Below are 22,987 nucleotides of genomic sequence, written 5' to 3'. Positions count from 1 at the left end.
CCAAAAAAGTATCCGCGCTCGATGAGGCTTAACTTTTTCGATCACCGAACTTTGTTTTGGTCACCAAATCGTCAATATTAGTCCGAATTGGCTCATTTTTTGTGGGCATGCTCCACTTGAGCCATAGTTTGGGATAAAACAAAAAAATCTGGCACATCGAACCATTTTGGACAAGTTTTTACCAATTTCCAAAAAAGTATCCGCGCTCGATGAGGCTTAACTTTTTCGATCACCGAGGCTTTTTGAGGCTCTAAAATGTGTAAATATCGAATAAAAGTTTTCTACGAGGTTTGAATACTCAAAAGAAAAAGCCTACAACACCTGGTGTTCCCAAGCGGTCACCCATCCAAGTACTAACCAGGCCCAATGTTGCTTAACTTCGGTGATCGGACGAGAACCGGTGCATTCAACATGGTATGGTCGTAGGCATTTGCGTAAGTGGGAGCGAATTTATATACAACAGTATTGTATTGTAGTCTTATATTCATATACAGGATCACTTTAACTCGCCGCCTTGCGGTTTGCAAAATAGTCACTTAATACATGCAATTTTAGCCACGTTTGTGTTATAATTTATGCAATTCGTAGCCATACAGTGTATTATGACCAACGCACAAACTTTTTGCTTCCAACCATCCACAATACAGTGAAACGGCCCCAAAACAGGGGAGAGATGAATTGGGTCCGAGGAACCTGTTCAACCGGACATTGAACCGGAGGCATGACTTCAGTGGGTTTAGGACGGTACTTGGGAAAATCATATCTCAATTGCTTTTAGCCTAATTGTTGTGATAAACTTATTAAATAGGTAAGTATCAACTCTATTTGATAAGTTTTATTTGAATGCACTCTGCGTTAGCGGAGTGCAGCCTAAAGAATGGAAGTGAGCGATTTGCACTAACTTAAAAGTTAGTTTATTAAGGGAAATTTTACAATTAGTATTGATGTTTCCGAGACAGTTCCAAATATCAAATATACAGTAAACGCAAGCAGGGGAACTATTAGAATGGCCTTTACAAGTATATGGGGTGTGTTTGGAGCAATGGTTATTGCTGAAATTGTCATTTACAAAAAGTATCCGCGCTCGATGAGGCTTAACTTTTTCGATCACCGAACTTGGTTTTGGCCACCAAATCGTCAATCTTAGTCCGAAATGGCTCATTTTTTGTGGGCATGCTCCACTTGAGCCATAGTTGGGGATAAAACAAAAAAATCTGGCACAGCAAACCATTTTGCACAAGTTTTTACCGATTTCCAAAAAAGTATCCGCGCTCGATGAGGCTTAACTTTTTCGATCACCGAACTTTGTTTTGGTCACCAAATCGTCAATTTTAGTCCGAATTGGCTCATTTTTTGTGGGCATGCTCCACTTGAGCCATAGTTTGGGATAAAACAAAAAAGTCTGGCACAGCGAACCATTTTGCACAAGTTTTTACCGATTTCCAAAAAAGTATCCGCGCTCGATGAGGCTTAACTTTTTCGATCACCGAACTTTGTTTTGGTCACCAAATCGTCAATTTTAGTCCGAATTGGCTCATTTTTTGTGGGCATGCTCCACTTGAGCCATAGTTTGGGATAAAACAAAAAAATCTGGCACATCGAACCATTTTGGACAAGTTTTTACCAATTTCCAAAAAAGTATCCGCGCTCGATGAGGCTTAACTTTTTCGATCACCGAGGCTTTTTGAGGCTCTAAAATGTGTAAATATCGAATAAAAGTTTTCTACGAGGTTTGAATACTCAAAAGAAAAAGCCTACAACACCTGGTGTTCCCAAGCGGTCACCCATCCAAGTACTAACCAGGCCCAATGTTGCTTAACTTCGGTGATCGGACGAGAACCGGTGCATTCAACATGGTATGGTCGTAGGCATTTGCGTAAGTGGGAGCGAATTTATATACAACAGTATTGTATTGTAGTCTTATATTCATATACAGGATCACTTTAACTCGCCGCCTTGCGGTTTGCAAAATAGTCACTTAATACATGCAATTTTAGCCACGTTTGTGTTATAATTTATGCAATTCGTAGCCATACAGTGTATTATGACCAACGCACAAACTTTTTGCTTCCAACCATCCACAATACAGTGAAACGGCCCCAAAACAGGGGAGAGATGAATTGGGTCCGAGGAACCTGTTCAACCGGACATTGAACCGGAGGCATGACTTCAGTGGGTTTAGGACGGTACTTGGGAAAATCATAGCTCAATTGCTTTTAGCCTAATTGTTGTGATAAACTTATTAAATAGGTAAGTATCAACTCTATTTGATAAGTTTTATTTGAATGCACTCTGCGTTAGCGGAGTGCAGCCTCAAGAATGGAAGTGAGCGATTTGCACTAACTTAAAAGTTAGTTTATTAAGGGAAATTTTACAATTAGTATTGATGTTTCCGAGACAGTTCCAAATATCAAATATACAGTAAACGCAAGCAGGGGAACTATTAGAATGGCCTTTACAAGTATATGGGGTGTGTTTGGAGCAATGGTTATTGCTGAAATTGTCATTTACAAAAAGTATCCGCGCTCGATGAGGCTTAACTTTTTCGATCACCGAACTTGGTTTTGGCCACCAAATCGTCAATCTTAGTCCGAAATGGCTCATTTTTTGTGGGCATGCTCCACTTGAGCCATAGTTGGGGATAAAACAAAAAAATCTGGCACAGCAAACCATTTTGCACAAGTTTTTACCGATTTCCAAAAAAGTATCCGCGCTCGATGAGGCTTAACTTTTTCGATCACCGAACTTTGTTTTGGTCACCAAATCGTCAATTTTAGTCCGAATTGGCTCATTTTTTGTGGGCATGCTCCACTTGAGCCATAGTTTGGGATAAAACAAAAAAATCTGGCACAGCGAACCATTTTGCACAAGTTTTTACCGATTTCCAAAAAAGTATCCGCGCTCGATGAGGCTTAACTTTTTCGATCACCGAACTTTGTTTTGGTCACCAAATCGTCAATTTTAGTCCGAATTGGCTCATTTTTTGTGGGCATGCTCCACTTGAGCCATAGTTTGGGATAAAACAAAAAAATCTGGCACATCGAACCATTTTGGACAAGTTTTTACCAATTTCCAAAAAAGTATCCGCGCTCGATGAGGCTTAACTTTTTCGATCACCGAGGCTTTTTGAGGCTCTAAAATGTGTAAATATCGAATAAAAGTTTTCTACGAGGTTTGAATACTCAAAAGAAAAAGCCTACAACACCTGGTGTTCCCAAGCGGTCACCCATCCAAGTACTAACCAGGCCCAATGTTGCTTAACTTCGGTGATCGGACGAGAACCGGTGCATTCAACATGGTATGGTCGTAGGCATTTGCGTAAGTGGGAGCGAATTTATATACAACAGTATTGTATTGTAGTCTTATATTCATATACAGGATCACTTTAACTCGCCGCCTTGCGGTTTGCAAAATAGTCACTTAATACATGCAATTTTAGCCACGTTTGTGTTATAATTTATGCAATTCGTAGCCATACAGTGTATTATGACCAACGCACAAACTTTTTGCTTCCAACCATCCACAATACAGTGAAACGGCCCCAAAACAGGGGAGAGATGAATTGGGTCCGAGGAACCTGTTCAACCGGACATTGAACCGGAGGCATGACTTCAGTGGGTTTAGGACGGTACTTGGGAAAATCATAGCTCAATTGCTTTTAGCCTAATTGTTGTGATAAACTTATTAAATAGGTAAGTATCAACTCTATTTGATAAGTTTTATTTGAATGCACTCTGCGTTAGCGGAGTGCAGCCTAAAGAATGGAAGTGAGCGATTTGCACTAACTTAAAAGTTAGTTTATTAAGGGAAATTTTACAATTAGTATTGATGTTTCCGAGACAGTTCCAAATATCAAATATACAGTAAACGCAAGCAGGGGAACTATTAGAATGGCCTTTACAAGTATATGGGGTGTGTTTGGAGCAATGGTTATTGCTGAAATTGTCATTTACAAAAAGTATCCGCGCTCGATGAGGCTTAACTTTTTCGATCACCGAACTTGGTTTTGGCCACCAAATCGTCAATCTTAGTCCGAAATGGCTCATTTTTTGTGGGCATGCTCCACTTGAGCCATAGTTGGGGATAAAACAAAAAAATCTGGCACAGCAAACCATTTTGCACAAGTTTTTACCGATTTCCAAAAAAGTATCCGCGCTCGATGAGGCTTAACTTTTTCGATCACCGAACTTTGTTTTGGTCACCAAATCGTCAATTTTAGTCCGAATTGGCTCATTTTTTGTGGGCATGCTCCACTTGAGCCATAGTTTGGGATAAAACAAAAAAATCTGGCACAGCGAACCATTTTGCACAAGTTTTTACCGATTTCCAAAAAAGTATCCGCGCTCGATGAGGCTTAACTTTTTCGATCACCGAACTTTGTTTTGGTCACCAAATCGTCAATTTTAGTCCGAATTGGCTCATTTTTTGTGGGCATGCTCCACTTGAGCCATAGTTTGGGATAAAACAAAAAAATCTGGCACATCGAACCATTTTGGACAAGTTTTTACCAATTTCCAAAAAAGTATCCGCGCTCGATGAGGCTTAACTTTTTCGATCACCGAGGCTTTTTGAGGCTCTAAAATGTGTAAATATCGAATAAAAGTTTTCTACGAGGTTCGAATACTCAAAAGAAAAAGCCTACAACACCTGGTGTTCCCAAGCGGTCACCCATCCAAGTACTAACCAGGCCCAATGTTGCTTAACTTCGGTGATCGGACGAGAACCGGTGCATTCAACATGGTATGGTCGTAGGCATTTGCGTAAGTGGGAGCGAATTTATATACAACAGTATTGTATTGTAGTCTTATATTCATATACAGGATCACTTTAACTCGCCGCCTTGCGGTTTGCAAAATAGTCACTTAATACATGCAATTTTAGCCACGTTTGTGTTATAATTTATGCAATTCGTAGCCATACAGTGTATTATGACCAACGCACAAACTTTTTGCTTCCAACCATCCACAATACAGTGAAACGGCCCCAAAACAGGGGAGAGATGAATTGGGTCCGAGGAACCTGTTCAACCGGACATTGAACCGGAGGCATGACTTCAGTGGGTTTAGGACGGTACTTGGGAAAATCATAGCTCAATTGCTTTTAGCCTAATTGTTGTGATAAACTTATTAAATAGGTAAGTATCAACTCTATTTGATAAGTTTTATTTGAATGCACTCTGCGTTAGCGGAGTGCAGCCTAAAGAATGGAAGTGAGCGATTTGAACTAACTTAAAAGTTAGTTTATTAAGGGAAATTTTACAATTAGTATTGATGTTTCCGAGACAGTTCCAAATATCAAATATACAGTAAACGCAAGCAGGGGAACTATTAGAATGGCCTTTACAAGTATATGGGGTGTGTTTGGAGCAATGGTTATTGCTGAAATTGTCATTTACAAAAAGTATCCGCGCTCGATGAGGCTTAACTTTTTCGATCACCGAACTTGGTTTTGGCCACCAAATCGTCAATCTTAGTCCGAAATGGCTCATTTTTTGTGGGCATGCTCCACTTGAGCCATAGTTGGGGATAAAACAAAAAAATCTGGCACAGCAAACCATTTTGCACAAGTTTTTACCGATTTCCAAAAAAGTATCCGCGCTCGATGAGGCTTAACTTTTTCGATCACCGAACTTTGTTTTGGTCACCAAATCGTCAATTTTAGTCCGAATTGGCTCATTTTTTGTGGGCATGCTCCACTTGAGCCATAGTTTGGGATAAAACAAAAAAATCTGGCACAGCGAACCATTTTGCACAAGTTTTTACCGATTTCCAAAAAAGTATCCGCGCTCGATGAGGCTTAACTTTTTCGATCACCGAACTTTGTTTTGGTCACCAAATCGTCAATTTTAGTCCGAATTGGCTCATTTTTTGTGGGCATGCTCCACTTGAGCCATAGTTTGGGATAAAACAAAAAAATCTGGCACATCGAACCATTTTGGACAAGTTTTTACCAATTTCCAAAAAAGTATCCGCGCTCGATGAGGCTTAACTTTTTCGATCACCGAGGCTTTTTGAGGCTCTAAAATGTGTAAATATCGAATAAAAGTTTTCTACGAGGTTCGAATACTCAAAAGAAAAAGCCTACAACACCTGGTGTTCCCAAGCGGTCACCCATCCAAGTACTAACCAGGCCCAATGTTGCTTAACTTCGGTGATCGGACGAGAACCGGTGCATTCAACATGGTATGGTCGTAGGCATTTGCGTAAGTGGGAGCGAATTTATATACAACAGTATTGTATTGTAGTCTTATATTCATATACAGGATCACTTTAACTCGCCGCCTTGCGGTTTGCAAAATAGTCACTTAATACATGCAATTTTAGCCACGTTTGTGTTATAATTTATGCAATTCGTAGCCATACAGTGTATTATGACCAACGCACAAACTTTTTGCTTCCAACCATCCACAATACAGTGAAACGGCCCCAAAACAGGGGAGAGATGAATTGGGTCCGAGGAACCTGTTCAACCGGACATTGAACCGGAGGCATGACTTCAGTGGGTTTAGGACGGTACTTGGGAAAATCATAGCTCAATTGCTTTTAGCCTAATTGTTGTGATAAACTTATTAAATAGGTAAGTATCAACTCTATTTGATAAGTTTCATTTGAATGCACTCTGCGTTAGCGGAGTGCAGCCTAAAGAATGGAAGTGAGCGATTTGAACTAACTTAAAAGTTAGTTTATTAAGGGAAATTTTACAATTAGTATTGATGTTTCCGAGACAGTTCCAAATATCAAATATACAGTAAACGCAAGCAGGGGAACTATTAGAATGGCCTTTACAAGTATATGGGGTGTGTTTGGAGCAATGGTTATTGCTGAAATTGTCATTTACAAAAAGTATCCGCGCTCGATGAGGCTTAACTTTTTCGATCACCGAACTTGGTTTTGGCCACCAAATCGTCAATCTTAGTCCGAAATGGCTCATTTTTTGTGGGCATGCTCCACTTGAGCCATAGTTGGGGATAAAACAAAAAAATCTGGCACAGCAAACCATTTTGCACAAGTTTTTACCGATTTCCAAAAAAGTATCCGCGCTCGATGAGGCTTAACTTTTTCGATCACCGAACTTTGTTTTGGTCACCAAATCGTCAATTTTAGTCCGAATTGGCTCATTTTTTGTGGGCATGCTCCACTTGAGCCATAGTTTGGGATAAAACAAAAAAATCTGGCACAGCGAACCATTTTGCACAAGTTTTTACCGATTTCCAAAAAAGTATCCGCGCTCGATGAGGCTTAACTTTTTCGATCACCGAACTTTGTTTTGGTCACCAAATCGTCAATTTTAGTCCGAATTGGCTCATTTTTTGTGGGCATGCTCCACTTGAGCCATAGTTTGGGATAAAACAAAAAAATCTGGCACATCGAACCATTTTGGACAAGTTTTTACCAATTTCCAAAAAAGTATCCGCGCTCGATGAGGCTTAACTTTTTCGATCACCGAGGCTTTTTGAGGCTCTAAAATGTGTAAATATCGAATAAAAGTTTTCTACGAGGTTCGAATACTCAAAAGAAAAAGCCTACAACACCTGGTGTTCCCAAGCGGTCACCCATCCAAGTACTAACCAGGCCCAATGTTGCTTAACTTCGGTGATCGGACGAGAACCGGTGCATTCAACATGGTATGGTCGTAGGCATTTGCGTAAGTGGGAGCGAATTTATATACAACAGTATTGTATTGTAGTCTTATATTCATATACAGGATCACTTTAACTCGCCGCCTTGCGGTTTGCAAAATAGTCACTTAATACATGCAATTTTAGCCACGTTTGTGTTATAATTTATGCAATTCGTAGCCATACAGTGTATTATGACCAACGCACAAACTTTTTGCTTCCAACCATCCACAATACAGTGAAACGGCCCCAAAACAGGGGAGAGATGAATTGGGTCCGAGGAACCTGTTCAACCGGACATTGAACCGGAGGCATGACTTCAGTGGGTTTAGGACGGTACTTGGGAAAATCATAGCTCAATTGCTTTTAGCCTAATTGTTGTGATAAACTTATTAAATAGGTAAGTATCAACTCTATTTGATAAGTTTTATTTGAATGCACTCTGCGTTAGCGGAGTGCAGCCTAAAGAATGGAAGTGAGCGATTTGCACTAACTTAAAAGTTAGTTTATTAAGGGAAATTTTACAATTAGTATTGATGTTTCCGAGACAGTTCCAAATATCAAATATACAGTAAACGCAAGCAGGGGAACTATTAGAATGGCCTTTACAAGTATATGGGGTGTGTTTGGAGCAATGGTTATTGCTGAAATTGTCATTTACAAAAAGTATCCGCGCTCGATGAGGCTTAACTTTTTCGATCACCGAACTTGGTTTTGGCCACCAAATCGTCAATCTTAGTCCGAAATGGCTCATTTTTTGTGGGCATGCTCCACTTGAGCCATAGTTGGGGATAAAACAAAAAAATCTGGCACAGCAAACCATTTTGCACAAGTTTTTACCGATTTCCAAAAAAGTATCCGCGCTCGATGAGGCTTAACTTTTTCGATCACCGAACTTTGTTTTGGTCACCAAATCGTCAATTTTAGTCCGAATTGGCTCATTTTTTGTGGGCATGCTCCACTTGAGCCATAGTTTGGGATAAAACAAAAAAATCTGGCACATCGAACCATTTTGGACAAGTTTTTACCAATTTCCAAAAAAGTATCCGCGCTCGATGAGGCTTAACTTTTTCGATCACCGAACTTTGTTTTGGTCACCAAATCGTCAATTTTAGTCCGAATTGGCTCATTTTTTGTGGGCATGCTCCACTTGAGCCATAGTTTGGGATAAAACAAAAAAATCTGGCACATCGAACCATTTTGGACAAGTTTTTACCAATTTCCAAAAAAGTATCCGCGCTCGATGAGGCTTAACTTTTTCGATCACCGAGGCTTTTTGAGGCTCTAAAATGTGTAAATATCGAATGAAAGTTTTCTATGAGGTTTGAATACTCAAAAGAAAAAGCCTACAACACCTGGTGTTCCCAAGCGGTCACCCATCCAAGTACTAACCAGGCCCAATGTTGCTTAACTTCGGTGATCGGACGAGAACCGGTGCATTCAACATGGTATGGTCGTAGGCATTTGCGTAAGTGGGAGCGAATTTATATACAACAGTATTGTATTGTAGTCTTATATTCATATACAGGATCACTTTAACTCGCCGCCTTGCGGTTTGCAAAATAGTCACTTAATACATGCAATTTTAGCCACGTTTGTGTTATAATTTATGCAATTCGTAGCCATACAGTGTATTATGACCAACGCACAAACTTTTTGCTTCCAACCATCCACAATACAGTGAAACGGCCCCAAAACAGGGGAGAGATGAATTGGGTCCGAGGAACCTGTTCAACCGGACATTGAACCGGAGGCATGACTTCAGTGGGTTTAGGACGGTACTTGGGAAAATCATAGCTCAATTGCTTTTAGCCTAATTGTTGTGATAAACTTATTAAATAGGTAAGTATCAACTCTATTTGATAAGTTTTATTTGAATGCACTCTGCGTTAGCGGAGTGCAGCCTAAAGAATGGAAGTGAGCGATTTGCACTAACTTAAAAGTTAGTTTATTAAGGGAAATTTTACAATTAGTAATGATGTTTCCGAGACAGTTCCAAATATCAAATATACAGTAAACGCAAGCAGGGGAACTATTAGAATGGCCTTTACAAGTATATGGGGTGTGTTTGGAGCAATGGTTATTGCTGAAATTGTCATTTACAAAAAGTATCCGCGCTCGATGAGGCTTAACTTTTTCGATCACCGAACTTGGTTTTGGCCACCAAATCGTCAATCTTAGTCCGAAATGGCTCATTTTTTGTGGGCATGCTCCACTTGAGCCATAGTTGGGGATAAAACAAAAAAATCTGGCACAGCAAACCATTTTGCACAAGTTTTTACCGATTTCCAAAAAAGTATCCGCGCTCGATGAGGCTTAACTTTTTCGATCACCGAACTTTGTTTTGGTCACCAAATCGTCAATTTTAGTCCGAATTGGCTCATTTTTTGTGGGCATGCTCCACTTGAGCCATAGTTTGGGATAAAACAAAAAAATCTGGCACAGCGAACCATTTTGCACAAGTTTTTACCGATTTCCAAAAAAGTATCCGCGCTCGATGAGGCTTAACTTTTTCGATCACCGAACTTTGTTTTGGTCACCAAATCGTCAATTTTAGTCCGAATTGGCTCATTTTTTGTGGGCATGCTCCACTTGAGCCATAGTTTGGGATAAAACAAAAAAATCTGGCACATCGAACCATTTTGGACAAGTTTTTACCAATTTCCAAAAAAGTATCCGCGCTCGATGAGGCTTAACTTTTTCGATCACCGAGGCTTTTTGAGGCTCTAAAATGTGTAAATATCGAATAAAAGTTTTCTACGAGGTTTGAATACTCAAAAGAAAAAGCCTACAACACCTGGTGTTCCCAAGCGGTCACCCATCCAAGTACTAACCAGGCCCAATGTTGCTTAACTTCGGTGATCGGACGAGAACCGGTGCATTCAACATGGTATGGTCGTAGGCATTTGCGTAAGTGGGAGCGAATTTATATACAACAGTATTGTATTGTAGTCTTATATTCATATACAGGATCACTTTAACTCGCCGCCTTGCGGTTTGCAAAATAGTCACTTAATACATGCAATTTTAGCCACGTTTGTGTTATAATTTATGCAATTCGTAGCCATACAGTGTATTATGACCAACGCACAAACTTTTTGCTTCCAACCATCCACAATACAGTGAAACGGCCCCAAAACAGGGGAGAGATGAATTGGGTCCGAGGAACCTGTTCAACCGGACATTGAACCGGAGGCATGACTTCAGTGGGTTTAGGACGGTACTTGGGAAAATCATATCTCAATTGCTTTTAGCCTAATTGTTGTGATAAACTTATTAAATAGGTAAGTATCAACTCTATTTGATAAGTTTTATTTGAATGCACTCTGCGTTAGCGGAGTGCAGCCTAAAGAATGGAAGTGAGCGATTTGCACTAACTTAAAAGTTAGTTTATTAAGGGAAATTTTACAATTAGTATTGATGTTTCCGAGACAGTTCCAAATATCAAATATACAGTAAACGCAAGCAGGGGAACTATTAGAATGGCCTTTACAAGTATATGGGGTGTGTTTGGAGCAATGGTTATTGCTGAAATTGTCATTTACAAAAAGTATCCGCGCTCGATGAGGCTTAACTTTTTCGATCACCGAACTTGGTTTTGGCCACCAAATCGTCAATCTTAGTCCGAAATGGCTCATTTTTTGTGGGCATGCTCCACTTGAGCCATAGTTGGGGATAAAACAAAAAAATCTGGCACAGCAAACCATTTTGCACAAGTTTTTACCGATTTCCAAAAAAGTATCCGCGCTCGATGAGGCTTAACTTTTTCGATCACCGAACTTTGTTTTGGTCACCAAATCGTCAATTTTAGTCCGAATTGGCTCATTTTTTGTGGGCATGCTCCACTTGAGCCATAGTTTGGGATAAAACAAAAAAATCTGGCACAGCGAACCATTTTGCACAAGTTTTTACCGATTTCCAAAAAAGTATCCGCGCTCGATGAGGCTTAACTTTTTCGATCACCGAACTTTGTTTTGGTCACCAAATCGTCAATTTTAGTCCGAATTGGCTCATTTTTTGTGGGCATGCTCCACTTGAGCCATAGTTTGGGATAAAACAAAAAAATCTGGCACATCGAACCATTTTGGACAAGTTTTTACCAATTTCCAAAAAAGTATCCGCGCTCGATGAGGCTTAACTTTTTCGATCACCGAGGCTTTTTGAGGCTCTAAAATGTGTAAATATCGAATAAAAGTTTTCTACGAGGTTTGAATACTCAAAAGAAAAAGCCTACAACACCTGGTGTTCCCAAGCGGTCACCCATCCAAGTACTAACCAGGCCCAATGTTGCTTAACTTCGGTGATCGGACGAGAACCGGTGCATTCAACATGGTATGGTCGTAGGCATTTGCGTAAGTGGGAGCGAATTTATATACAACAGTATTGTATTGTAGTCTTATATTCATATACAGGATCACTTTAACTCGCCGCCTTGCGGTTTGCAAAATAGTCACTTAATACATGCAATTTTAGCCACGTTTGTGTTATAATTTATGCAATTCGTAGCCATACAGTGTATTATGACCAACGCACAAACTTTTTGCTTCCAACCATCCACAATACAGTGAAACGGCCCCAAAACAGGGGAGAGATGAATTGGGTCCGAGGAACCTGTTCAACCGGACATTGAACCGGAGGCATGACTTCAGTGGGTTTAGGACGGTACTTGGGAAAATCATATCTCAATTGCTTTTAGCCTAATTGTTGTGATAAACTTATTAAATAGGTAAGTATCAACTCTATTTGATAAGTTTTATTTGAATGCACTCTGCGTTAGCGGAGTGCAGCCTAAAGAATGGAAGTGAGCGATTTGCACTAACTTAAAAGTTAGTTTATTAAGGGAAATTTTACAATTAGTATTGATGTTTCCGAGACAGTTCCAAATATCAAATATACAGTAAACGCAAGCAGGGGAACTATTAGAATGGCCTTTACAAGTATATGGGGTGTGTTTGGAGCAATGGTTATTGCTGAAATTGTCATTTACAAAAAGTATCCGCGCTCGATGAGGCTTAACTTTTTCGATCACCGAACTTGGTTTTGGCCACCAAATCGTCAATCTTAGTCCGAAATGGCTCATTTTTTGTGGGCATGCTCCACTTGAGCCATAGTTGGGGATAAAACAAAAAAATCTGGCACAGCAAACCATTTTGCACAAGTTTTTACCGATTTCCAAAAAAGTATCCGCGCTCGATGAGGCTTAACTTTTTCGATCACCGAACTTTGTTTTGGTCACCAAATCGTCAATTTTAGTCCGAATTGGCTCATTTTTTGTGGGCATGCTCCACTTGAGCCATAGTTTGGGATAAAACAAAAAAATCTGGCACAGCGAACCATTTTGCACAAGTTTTTACCGATTTCCAAAAAAGTATCCGCGCTCGATGAGGCTTAACTTTTTCGATCACCGAACTTTGTTTTGGTCACCAAATCGTCAATTTTAGTCCGAATTGGCTCATTTTTTGTGGGCATGCTCCACTTGAGCCATAGTTTGGGATAAAACAAAAAAATCTGGCACATCGAACCATTTTGGACAAGTTTTTACCAATTTCCAAAAAAGTATCCGCGCTCGATGAGGCTTAACTTTTTCGATCACCGAGGCTTTTTGAGGCTCTAAAATGTGTAAATATCGAATAAAAGTTTTCTACGAGGTTTGAATACTCAAAAGAAAAAGCCTACAACACCTGGTGTTCCCAAGCGGTCACCCATCCAAGTACTAACCAGGCCCAATGTTGCTTAACTTCGGTGATCGGACGAGAACCGGTGCATTCAACATGGTATGGTCGTAGGCATTTGCGTAAGTGGGAGCGAATTTATATACAACAGTATTGTATTGTAGTCTTATATTCATATACAGGATCACTTTAACTCGCCGCCTTGCGGTTTGCAAAATAGTCACTTAATACATGCAATTTTAGCCACGTTTGTGTTATAATTTATGCAATTCGTAGCCATACAGTGTATTATGACCAACGCACAAACTTTTTGCTTCCAACCATCCACAATACAGTGAAACGGCCCCAAAACAGGGGAGAGATGAATTGGGTCCGAGGAACCTGTTCAACCGGACATTGAACCGGAGGCATGACTTCAGTGGGTTTAGGACGGTACTTGGGAAAATCATATCTCAATTGCTTTTAGCCTAATTGTTGTGATAAACTTATTAAATAGGTAAGTATCAACTCTATTTGATAAGTTTTATTTGAATGCACTCTGCGTTAGCGGAGTGCAGCCTAAAGAATGGAAGTGAGCGATTTGCACTAACTTAAAAGTTAGTTTATTAAGGGAAATTTTACAATTAGTATTGATGTTTCCGAGACAGTTCCAAATATCAAATATACAGTAAACGCAAGCATGGGAACTATTAGAATGGCCTTTACAAGTATATGGGGTGTGTTTGGAGCAATGGTTATTGCTGAAATTGTCATTTACAAAAAGTATCCGCGCTCGATGAGGCTTAACTTTTTCGATCACCGAACTTGGTTTTGGCCACCAAATCGTCAATCTTAGTCCGAAATGGCTCATTTTTTGTGGGCATGCTCCACTTGAGCCATAGTTGGGGATAAAACAAAAAAATCTGGCACAGCAAACCATTTTGCACAAGTTTTTACCGATTTCCAAAAAAGTATCCGCGCTCGATGAGGCTTAACTTTTTCGATCACCGAACTTTGTTTTGGTCACCAAATCGTCAATTTTAGTCCGAATTGGCTCATTTTTTGTGGGCATGCTCCACTTGAGCCATAGTTTGGGATAAAACAAAAAAATCTGGCACATCGAACCATTTTGGACAAGTTTTTACCAATTTCCAAAAAAGTATCCGCGCTCGATGAGGCTTAACTTTTTCGATCACCGAGGCTTTTTGAGGCTCTAAAATGTGTAAATATCGAATAAAAGTTTTCTACGAGGTTTGAATACTCAAAAGAAAAAGCCTACAACACCTGGTGTTCCCAAGCGGTCACCCATCCAAGTACTAACCAGGCCCAATGTTGCTTAACTTCGGTGATCGGACGAGAACCGGTGCATTCAACATGGTATGGTCGTAGGCATTTGCGTAAGTGGGAGCGAATTTATATACAACAGTATTGTATTGTAGTCTTATATTCATATACAGGATCACTTTAACTCGCCGCCTTGCGGTTTGCAAAATAGTCACTTAATACATGCAATTTTAGCCACGTTTGTGTTATAATTTATGCAATTCGTAGCCATACAGTGTATTATGACCAACGCACAAACTTTTTGCTTCCAACCATCCACAATACAGTGAAACGGCCCCAAAACAGGGGAGAGATGAATTGGGTCCGAGGAACCTGTTCAACCGGACATTGAACCGGAGGCATGACTTCAGTGGGTTTAGGACGGTACTTGGGAAAATCATAGCTCAATTGCTTTTAGCCTAATTGTTGTGATAAACTTATTAAATAGGTAAGTATCAACTCTATTTGATAAGTTTTATTTGAATGCACTCTGCGTTAGCGGAGTGCAGCTTAAAGAATGGAAGTGAGCGATTTGCACTAACTTAAAAGTTAGTTTATTAAGGGAAATTTTACAATTAGTATTGATGTTTCCGAGACAGTTCCAAATATCAAATATACAGTAAACGCAAGCATGGGAACTATTAGAATGGCCTTTACAAGTATATGGGGTGTGTTTGGAGCAATGGTTATTGCTGAAATTGTCATTTACAAAAAGTATCCGCGCTCGATGAGGCTTAACTTTTTCGATCACCGAACTTGGTTTTGGCCACCAAATCGTCAATCTTAGTCCGAAATGGCTCATTTTTTGTGGGCATGCTCCACTTGAGCCATAGTTGGGGATAAAACAAAAAAATCTGGCACAGCAAACCATTTTGCACAAGTTTTTACCGATTTCCAAAAAAGTATCCGCGCTCGATGAGGCTTAACTTTTTCGATCACCGAACTTTGTTTTGGTCACCAAATCGTCAATTTTAGTCCGAATTGGCTCATTTTTTGTGGGCATGCTCCACTTGAGCCATAGTTTGGGATAAAACAAAAAAATCTGGCACATCGAACCATTTTGGACAAGTTTTTACCAATTTCCAAAAAAGTATCCGCGCTCGATGAGGCTTAACTTTTTCGATCACCGAGGCTTTTTGAGGCTCTAAAATGTGTAAATATCGAATAAAAGTTTTCTACGAGGTTTGAATACTCAAAAGAAAAAGCCTACAACACCTGGTGTTCCCAAGCGGTCACCCATCCAAGTACTAACCAGGCCCAATGTTGCTTAACTTCGGTGATCGGACGAGAACCGGTGCATTCAACATGGTATGGTCGTAGGCATTTGCGTAAGTGGGAGCGAATTTATATACAACAGTATTGTATTGTAGTCTTATATTCATATACAGGATCACTTTAACTCGCCGCCTTGCGGTTTGCAAAATAGTCACTTAATACATGCAATTTTAGCCACGTTTGTGTTATAATTTATGCAATTCGTAGCCATACAGTGTATTATGACCAACGCACAAACTTTTTGCTTCCAACCATCCACAATACAGTGAAACGGCCCCAAAACAGGGGAGAGATGAATTGGGTCCGAGGAACCTGTTCAACCGGACATTGAACCGGAGGCATGACTTCAGTGGGTTTAGGACGGTACTTGGGAAAATCATATCTCAATTGCTTTTAGCCTAATTGTTGTGATAAACTTATTAAATAGGTAAGTATCAACTCTATTTGATAAGTTTTATTTGAATGCACTCTGCGTTAGCGGAGTGCAGCCTAAAGAATGGAAGTGAGCGATTTGCACTAACTTAAAAGTTAGTTTATTAAGGGAAATTTTACAATTAGTATTGATGTTTCCGAGACAGTTCCAAATATCAAATATACAGTAAACGCAAGCAGGGGAACTATTAGAATGGCCTTTACAAGTATATGGGGTGTGTTTGGAGCAATGGTTATTGCTGAAATTGTCATTTACAAAAAGTATCCGCGCTCGATGAGGCTTAACTTTTTCGATCACCGAACTTGGTTTTGGCCACCAAATCGTCAATCTTAGTCCGAAATGGCTCATTTTTTGTGGGCATGCTCCACTTGAGCCATAGTTGGGGATAAAACAAAAAAATCTGGCACAGCAAACCATTTTGCAGAAGTTTTTACCGATTTCCAAAAAAGTATCCGCGCTCGATGAGGCTTAACTTTTTCGATCACCGAACTTTGTTTTGGTCACCAAATCGTCAATTTTAGTCCGAATTGGCTCATTTTTTGTGGGCATGCTCCACTTGAGCCATAGTTTGGGATAAAACAAAAAAATCTGGCACAACGAACCATTTTGCACAAGTTTTTACCGATTTCCAAAAAAGTATCCGCGCTCGATGAGGCTTAACTTTTTCGATCACCGAACTTTGTTTTGGTCACCAAATCGTCAATTTTAGTCCGAATTGGCTCATTTTTTGTGGGCATGCTCCACTTGAGCCATAGTTTGGGATAAAACAAAAAAATCTGGCACATCGAACCATTTTGGACAAGTTTTTACCAATTTCCAAAAAAGTATCCGCGCTCGATGAGGCTTAACTTTTTCGATCACCGAGGCTTTTTGAGGCTCTAAAATGTGTAAATATCGAATAAAAGTTTTCTATGAGGTTTGAATACTCAAAAGAAAAAGCCTACAACACCTGGTGTTCCCAAGCGGTCACCCATCCAAGTACTAACCAGGCCCAATGTTGCTTAACTTCGGTGATCGGACGAGAACCGGTGCATTCAACATGGTATGGTCGTAGGCATTTGCGTAAGTGGGAGCGAATTTATATACAACAGTATTGTATTGTAGTCTTATATTCATATACAGGATCACTTTAACTCGCCGCCTTGCGGTTTGCAAAATAGTCACTTAATACATGCAATTTTAGCCACGTTTGTGTTATAATTTATGCAATTCGTAGCCATACAGTGTATTATGACCAACGCACAAACTTTTTGCTTCCAACCATCCACAATACAGTGAAACGGCCCCAAAACAGGGGAGAGATGAATTGGGTCCGAGGAACCTGTTCAACCGGACATTGAACCGGAGGCATGACTTCAGTGGGTTTAGGACGGTACTTGGGAAAATCATAGCTCAATTGCTTTTAGCCTAATTGTTGTGATAAACTTATTAAATAGGTAAGTATCAACTCTATTTGATAAGTTTTATTTGAATGCACTCTGCGTTAGCGGAGTGCAGCCTAAAGAATGGAAGTGAGCGATTTGCACTAACTTAAAAGTTAGTTTATTAAGGGAAATTTTACAATTAGTATTGATGTTTCCGAGACAGTTCCAAATATCAAATATACAGTAAACGCAAGCAGGGGAACTATTAGAATGGCCTTTACAAGTATATGGGGTGTGTTTGGAGCAATGGTTATTGCTGAAATTGTCATTTACAAAAAGTATCCGCGCTCGATGAGGCTTAACTTTTTCGATCACCGAACTTGGTTTTGGCCACCAAATCGTCAATCTTAGTCCGAAATGGCTCATTTTTTGTGGGCATGCTCCACTTGAGCCATAGTTGGGGATAAAACAAAAAAATCTGGCACAGCAAACCATTTTGCACAAGTTTTTACCGATTTCCAAAAAAGTATCCGCGCTCGATGAGGCTTAACTTTTTCGATCACCGAACTTTGTTTTGGTCACCAAATCGTCAATTTTAGTCCGAATTGGCTCATTTTTTGTGGGCATGCTCCACTTGAGCCATAGTTTGGGATAAAACAAAAAAATCTGGCACAACGAACCATTTTGCACAAGTTTTTACCGATTTCCAAAAAAGTATCCGCGCTCGATGAGGCTTAACTTTTTCGATCACCGAACTTTGTTTTGGTCACCAAATCGTCAATTTTAGTCCGAATTGGCTCACTTTTTGTGGGCATGCTCCACTTGAGCCATAGTTTGGGATAAAACAAAAAAATCTGGCACATCGAACCATTTTGGACAAGTTTTTACCAATTTCCAAAAAAGTATCCGCGCTCGATGAGGCTTAACTTTTTCGATCACCGAGGCTTTTTGAGGCTCTAAAATGTGTAAATATCGAATAAAAGTTTTCTATGAGGTTTGAATACTCAAAAGAAAAAGCCTACAACACCTGGTGTTCCCAAGCGGTCACCCATCCAAGTACTAACCAGGCCCAATGTTGCTTAACTTCGGTGATCGGACGAGAACCGGTGCATTCAACATGGTATGGTCGTAGGCATTTGCGTAAGTGGGAGCGAATTTATATACAACAGTATTGTATTGTAGTCTTATATTCATATACAGGATCACTTTAACTCGCCGCCTTGCGGTTTGCAAAATAGTCACTTAATACATGCAATTTTAGCCACGTTTGTGTTATAATTTATGCAATTCGTAGCCATACAGTGTATTATGACCAACGCACAAACTTTTTGCTTCCAACCATCCACAATACAGTGAAACGGCCCCAAAACAGGGGAGAGATGAATTGGGTCCGAGGAACCTGTTCAACCGGACATTGAACCGGAGGCATGACTTCAGTGGGTTTAGGACGGTACTTGGGAAAATCATAGCTCAATTGCTTTTAGCCTAATTGTTGTGATAAACTTATTAAATAGGTAAGTATCAACTCTATTTGATAAGTTTTATTTGAATGCACTCTGCGTTAGCGGAGTGCAGCCTAAAGAATGGAAGTGAGCGATTTGCACTAACTTAAAAGTTAGTTTATTAAGGGAAATTTTACAATTAGTATTGATGTTTCCGAGACAGTTCCAAATATCAAATATACAGTAAACGCAAGCAGGGGAACTATTAGAATGGCCTTTACAAGTATATGGGGTGTGTTTGGAGCAATGGTTATTGCTGAAACTGTCATTTACAAAAAGTATCCGCGCTCGATGAGGCTTAACTTTTTCGATCACCGAACTTGGTTTTGGCCACCAAATCGTCAATCTTAGTCCGAAATGGCTCATTTTTTGTGGGCATGCTCCACTTGAGCCATAGTTGGGGATAAAACAAAAAAATCTGGCACAGCAAACCATTTTGCACAAGTTTTTACCGATTTCCAAAAAAGTATCCGCGCTCGATGAGGCTTAACTTTTTCGATCACCGAACTTTGTTTTGGTCACCAAATCGTCAATTTTAGTCCGAATTGGCTCATTTTTTGTGGGCATGCTCCACTTGAGCCATAGTTTGGGATAAAACAAAAAAATCTGGCACAGCGAACCATTTTGCACAAGTTTTTACCGATTTCCAAAAAAGTATCCGCGCTCGATGAGGCTTAACTTTTTCGATCACCGAACTTTGTTTTGGTCACCAAATCGTCAATTTTAGTCCGAATTGGCTCATTTTTTGTGGGCATGCTCCACTTGAGCCATAGTTTGGGATAAAACAAAAAAATCTGGCACAGCGAACCATTTTGCACAAGTTTTTACCGATTTCCAAAAAAGTATCCGCGCTCGATGAGGCTTAACTTTTTCGATCACCGAACTTTGTTTTGGTCACCAAATCGTCAATTTTAGTCCGAATTGGCTCATTTTTTGTGGGCATGCTCCACTTGAGCCATAGTTTGGGATAAAACAAAAAAATCTGGCACATCGAACCATTTTGGACAAGTTTTTACCAATTTCCAAAAAAGTATCCGCGCTCGATGAGGCTTAACTTTTTCGATCACCGAGGCTTTTTGAGGCTCTAAAATGTGTAAATATCGAATAAAAGTTTTCTATGAGGTTTGAATACTCAAAAGAAAAAGCCTACAACACCTGGTGTTCCCAAGCGGTCACCCATCCAAGTACTAACCAGGCCCAATGTTGCTTAACTTCGGTGATCGGACGAGAACCGGTGCATTCAACATGGTATGGTCGTAGGCATTTGCGTAAGTGGGAGCGAATTTATATACAACAGTATTGTATTGTAGTCTTATATTCATATACAGGATCACTTTAACTCGCCGCCTTGCGGTTTGCAAAATAGTCACTTAATACATGCAATTTTAGCCACGTTTGTGTTATAATTTATGCAATTCGTAGCCATACAGTGTATTATGACCAACGCACAAACTTTTTGCTTCCAACCATCCACAATACAGTGAAACGGCCCCAAAACAGGGGAGAGATGAATTGGGTCCGAGGAACCTGTTCAACCGGACATTGAACCGGAGGCATGACTTCAGTGGGTTTAGGACGGTACTTGGGAAAATCATATCTCAATTGCTTTTAGCCTAATTGTTGTGATAAACTTATTAAATAGGTAAGTATCAACTCTATTTGATAAGTTTTATTTGAATGCACTCTGCGTTAGCGGAGTGCAGCCTAAAGAATGGAAGTGAGCGATTTGCACTAACTTAAAAGTTAGTTTATTAAGGGAAATTTTACAATTAGTATTGATGTTTCCGAGACAGTTCCAAATATCAAATATACAGTAAACGCAAGCAGGGGAACTATTAGAATGGCCTTTACAAGTATATGGGGTGTGTTTGGAGCAATGGTTATTGCTGAAATTGTCATTTACAAAAAGTATCCGCGCTCGATGAGGCTTAACTTTTTCGATCACCGAACTTGGTTTTGGCCACCAAATCGTCAATCTTAGTCCGAAATGGCTCATTTTTTGTGGGCATGCTCCACTTGAGCCATAGTTGGGGATAAAACAAAAAAATCTGGCACAGCAAACCATTTTGCACAAGTTTTTACCGATTTCCAAAAAAGTATCCGCGCTCGATGAGGCTTAACTTTTTCGATCACCGAACTTTGTTTTGGTCACGAAATCGTCAATTTTAGTCCGAATTGGCTCATTTTTTGTGGGCATGCTCCACTTGAGCCATAGCTTGGGATAAAACAAAAAAATCTGGCACAGCGAACCATTTTGCACAAGTTTTTACCGATTTCCAAAAAAGTATCCGCGCTCGATGAGGCTTAACTTTTTCGATCACCGAACTTTGTTTTGGTCACCAAATCGTCAATTTTAGTCCGAATTGGCTCATTTTTTGTGGGCATGCTCCACTTGAGCCATAGTTTGGGATAAAACAAAAAAATCTGGCACATCGAACCATTTTGGACAAGTTTTTACCAATTTCCAAAAAAGTATCCGCGCTCGATGAGGCTTAACTTTTTCGATCACCGAGGCTTTTTGAGGCTCTAAAATGTGTAAATATCGAATAAAAGTTTTCTATGAGGTTTGAATACTCAAAAGAAAAAGCCTACAACACCTGGTGTTCCCAAGCGGTCACCCATCCAAGTACTAACCAGGCCCAATGTTGCTTAACTTCGGTGATCGGACGAGAACCGGTGCATTCAACATGGTATGGTCGTAGGCATTTGCGTAAGTGGGAGCGAATTTATATACAACAGTATTGTATTGTAGTCTTATATTCATATACAGGATCACTTTAACTCGCCGCCTTGCGGTTTGCAAAATAGTCACTTAATACATGCAATTTTAGCCACGTTTGTGTTATAATTTATGCAATTCGTAGCCATACAGTGTATTATGACCAACGCACAAACTTTTTGCTTCCAACCATCCACAATACAGTGAAACGGCCCCAAAACAGGGGAGAGATGAATTGGGTCCGAGGAACCTGTTCAACCGGACATTGAACCGGAGGCATGACTTCAGTGGGTTTAGGACGGTACTTGGGAAAATCATATCTCAATTGCTTTTAGCCTAATTGTTGTGATAAACTTATTAAATAGGTAAGTATCAACTCTATTTGATAAGTTTTATTTGAATGCACTCTGCGTTAGCGGAGTGCAGCCTAAAGAATGGAAGTGAGCGATTTGCACTAACTTAAAAGTTAGTTTATTAAGGGAAATTTTACAATTAGTATTGATGTTTCCGAGACAGTTCCAAATATCAAATATACAGTAAACGCAAGCAGGGGAACTATTAGAATGGCCTTTACAAGTATATGGGGTGTGTTTGGAGCAATGGTTATTGCTGAAATTGTCATTTACAAAAAGTATCCGCGCTCGATGAGGCTTAACTTTTTCGATCACCGAACTTGGTTTTGGCCACCAAATCGTCAATCTTAGTCCGAAATGGCTCATTTTTTGTGGGCATGCTCCACTTGAGCCATAGTTGGGGATAAAACAAAAAAATCTGGCACAGCAAACCATTTTGCACAAGTTTTTACCGATTTCCAAAAAAGTATCCGCGCTCGATGAGGCTTAACTTTTTCGATCACCGAACTTTGTTTTGGTCACGAAATCGTCAATTTTAGTCCGAATTGGCTCATTTTTTGTGGGCATGCTCCACTTGAGCCATAGCTTGGGATAAAACAAAAAAATCTGGCACAGCGAACCATTTTGCACAAGTTTTTACCGATTTCCAAAAAAGTATCCGCGCTCGATGAGGCTTAACTTTTTCGATCACCGAACTTTGTTTTGGTCACCAAATCGTCAATTTTAGTCCGAATTGGCTCATTTTTTGT

General features: G+C 39.9%; 16 non-coding genes across 16 annotated transcripts; all 16 read right to left on the bottom strand.

Moving 5' to 3' along the window:
• Nucleotides 1-309: 309 nt before the first annotated feature.
• LOC142346355 (5S ribosomal RNA) lies at nt 310-428 on the bottom strand. Its single transcript, XR_012759418.1, has one exon. It is a non-coding gene; the product is annotated as a 5S ribosomal RNA (ribosomal RNA).
• Nucleotides 429-1,751: 1,323 nt separating this feature from the next.
• Nucleotides 1,752-1,870, bottom strand: LOC142346354 (5S ribosomal RNA). Its single transcript, XR_012759417.1, has one exon. It is a non-coding gene; the product is annotated as a 5S ribosomal RNA (ribosomal RNA).
• Nucleotides 1,871-3,193: 1,323 nt separating this feature from the next.
• Nucleotides 3,194-3,312, bottom strand: LOC142346353 (5S ribosomal RNA). Its single transcript, XR_012759416.1, has one exon. It is a non-coding gene; the product is annotated as a 5S ribosomal RNA (ribosomal RNA).
• Nucleotides 3,313-4,635: 1,323 nt separating this feature from the next.
• On the bottom strand, nt 4,636-4,754 carry LOC142346352 (5S ribosomal RNA). Its single transcript, XR_012759415.1, has one exon. It is a non-coding gene; the product is annotated as a 5S ribosomal RNA (ribosomal RNA).
• Nucleotides 4,755-6,077: 1,323 nt separating this feature from the next.
• LOC142346350 (5S ribosomal RNA) lies at nt 6,078-6,196 on the bottom strand. Its single transcript, XR_012759413.1, has one exon. It is a non-coding gene; the product is annotated as a 5S ribosomal RNA (ribosomal RNA).
• A 1,323-nt stretch (nt 6,197-7,519) lies between these two features.
• On the bottom strand, nt 7,520-7,638 carry LOC142346349 (5S ribosomal RNA). Its single transcript, XR_012759412.1, has one exon. It is a non-coding gene; the product is annotated as a 5S ribosomal RNA (ribosomal RNA).
• Nucleotides 7,639-8,961: 1,323 nt separating this feature from the next.
• On the bottom strand, nt 8,962-9,080 carry LOC142346348 (5S ribosomal RNA). Its single transcript, XR_012759411.1, has one exon. It is a non-coding gene; the product is annotated as a 5S ribosomal RNA (ribosomal RNA).
• Nucleotides 9,081-10,403: 1,323 nt separating this feature from the next.
• On the bottom strand, nt 10,404-10,522 carry LOC142346347 (5S ribosomal RNA). The gene has a single exon (XR_012759410.1). It is a non-coding gene; the product is annotated as a 5S ribosomal RNA (ribosomal RNA).
• Nucleotides 10,523-11,845: 1,323 nt separating this feature from the next.
• On the bottom strand, nt 11,846-11,964 carry LOC142346346 (5S ribosomal RNA). Its single transcript, XR_012759409.1, has one exon. It is a non-coding gene; the product is annotated as a 5S ribosomal RNA (ribosomal RNA).
• Nucleotides 11,965-13,287: 1,323 nt separating this feature from the next.
• On the bottom strand, nt 13,288-13,406 carry LOC142346345 (5S ribosomal RNA). The gene has a single exon (XR_012759408.1). It is a non-coding gene; the product is annotated as a 5S ribosomal RNA (ribosomal RNA).
• A 1,135-nt stretch (nt 13,407-14,541) lies between these two features.
• LOC142346344 (5S ribosomal RNA) lies at nt 14,542-14,660 on the bottom strand. Its single transcript, XR_012759407.1, has one exon. It is a non-coding gene; the product is annotated as a 5S ribosomal RNA (ribosomal RNA).
• Nucleotides 14,661-15,795: 1,135 nt separating this feature from the next.
• Nucleotides 15,796-15,914, bottom strand: LOC142346343 (5S ribosomal RNA). Its single transcript, XR_012759406.1, has one exon. It is a non-coding gene; the product is annotated as a 5S ribosomal RNA (ribosomal RNA).
• A 1,323-nt stretch (nt 15,915-17,237) lies between these two features.
• LOC142346342 (5S ribosomal RNA) lies at nt 17,238-17,356 on the bottom strand. The gene has a single exon (XR_012759405.1). It is a non-coding gene; the product is annotated as a 5S ribosomal RNA (ribosomal RNA).
• A 1,323-nt stretch (nt 17,357-18,679) lies between these two features.
• Nucleotides 18,680-18,798, bottom strand: LOC142346341 (5S ribosomal RNA). Its single transcript, XR_012759404.1, has one exon. It is a non-coding gene; the product is annotated as a 5S ribosomal RNA (ribosomal RNA).
• A 1,511-nt stretch (nt 18,799-20,309) lies between these two features.
• On the bottom strand, nt 20,310-20,428 carry LOC142346339 (5S ribosomal RNA). Its single transcript, XR_012759402.1, has one exon. It is a non-coding gene; the product is annotated as a 5S ribosomal RNA (ribosomal RNA).
• A 1,323-nt stretch (nt 20,429-21,751) lies between these two features.
• On the bottom strand, nt 21,752-21,870 carry LOC142346338 (5S ribosomal RNA). Its single transcript, XR_012759401.1, has one exon. It is a non-coding gene; the product is annotated as a 5S ribosomal RNA (ribosomal RNA).
• Between the last annotated feature and the right edge of the window lie 1,117 nt (nt 21,871-22,987).

Source organism: Convolutriloba macropyga, chromosome 9, assembly GCF_964194025.1.
Source record: "Convolutriloba macropyga chromosome 9, txConMacr16.3, whole genome shotgun sequence".
In the NCBI taxonomy this organism is placed as follows: Eukaryota; Metazoa; Xenacoelomorpha; order Acoela; family Convolutidae; genus Convolutriloba; species Convolutriloba macropyga.
This window is presented reverse-complemented; position numbering and strand designations above follow the sequence as displayed.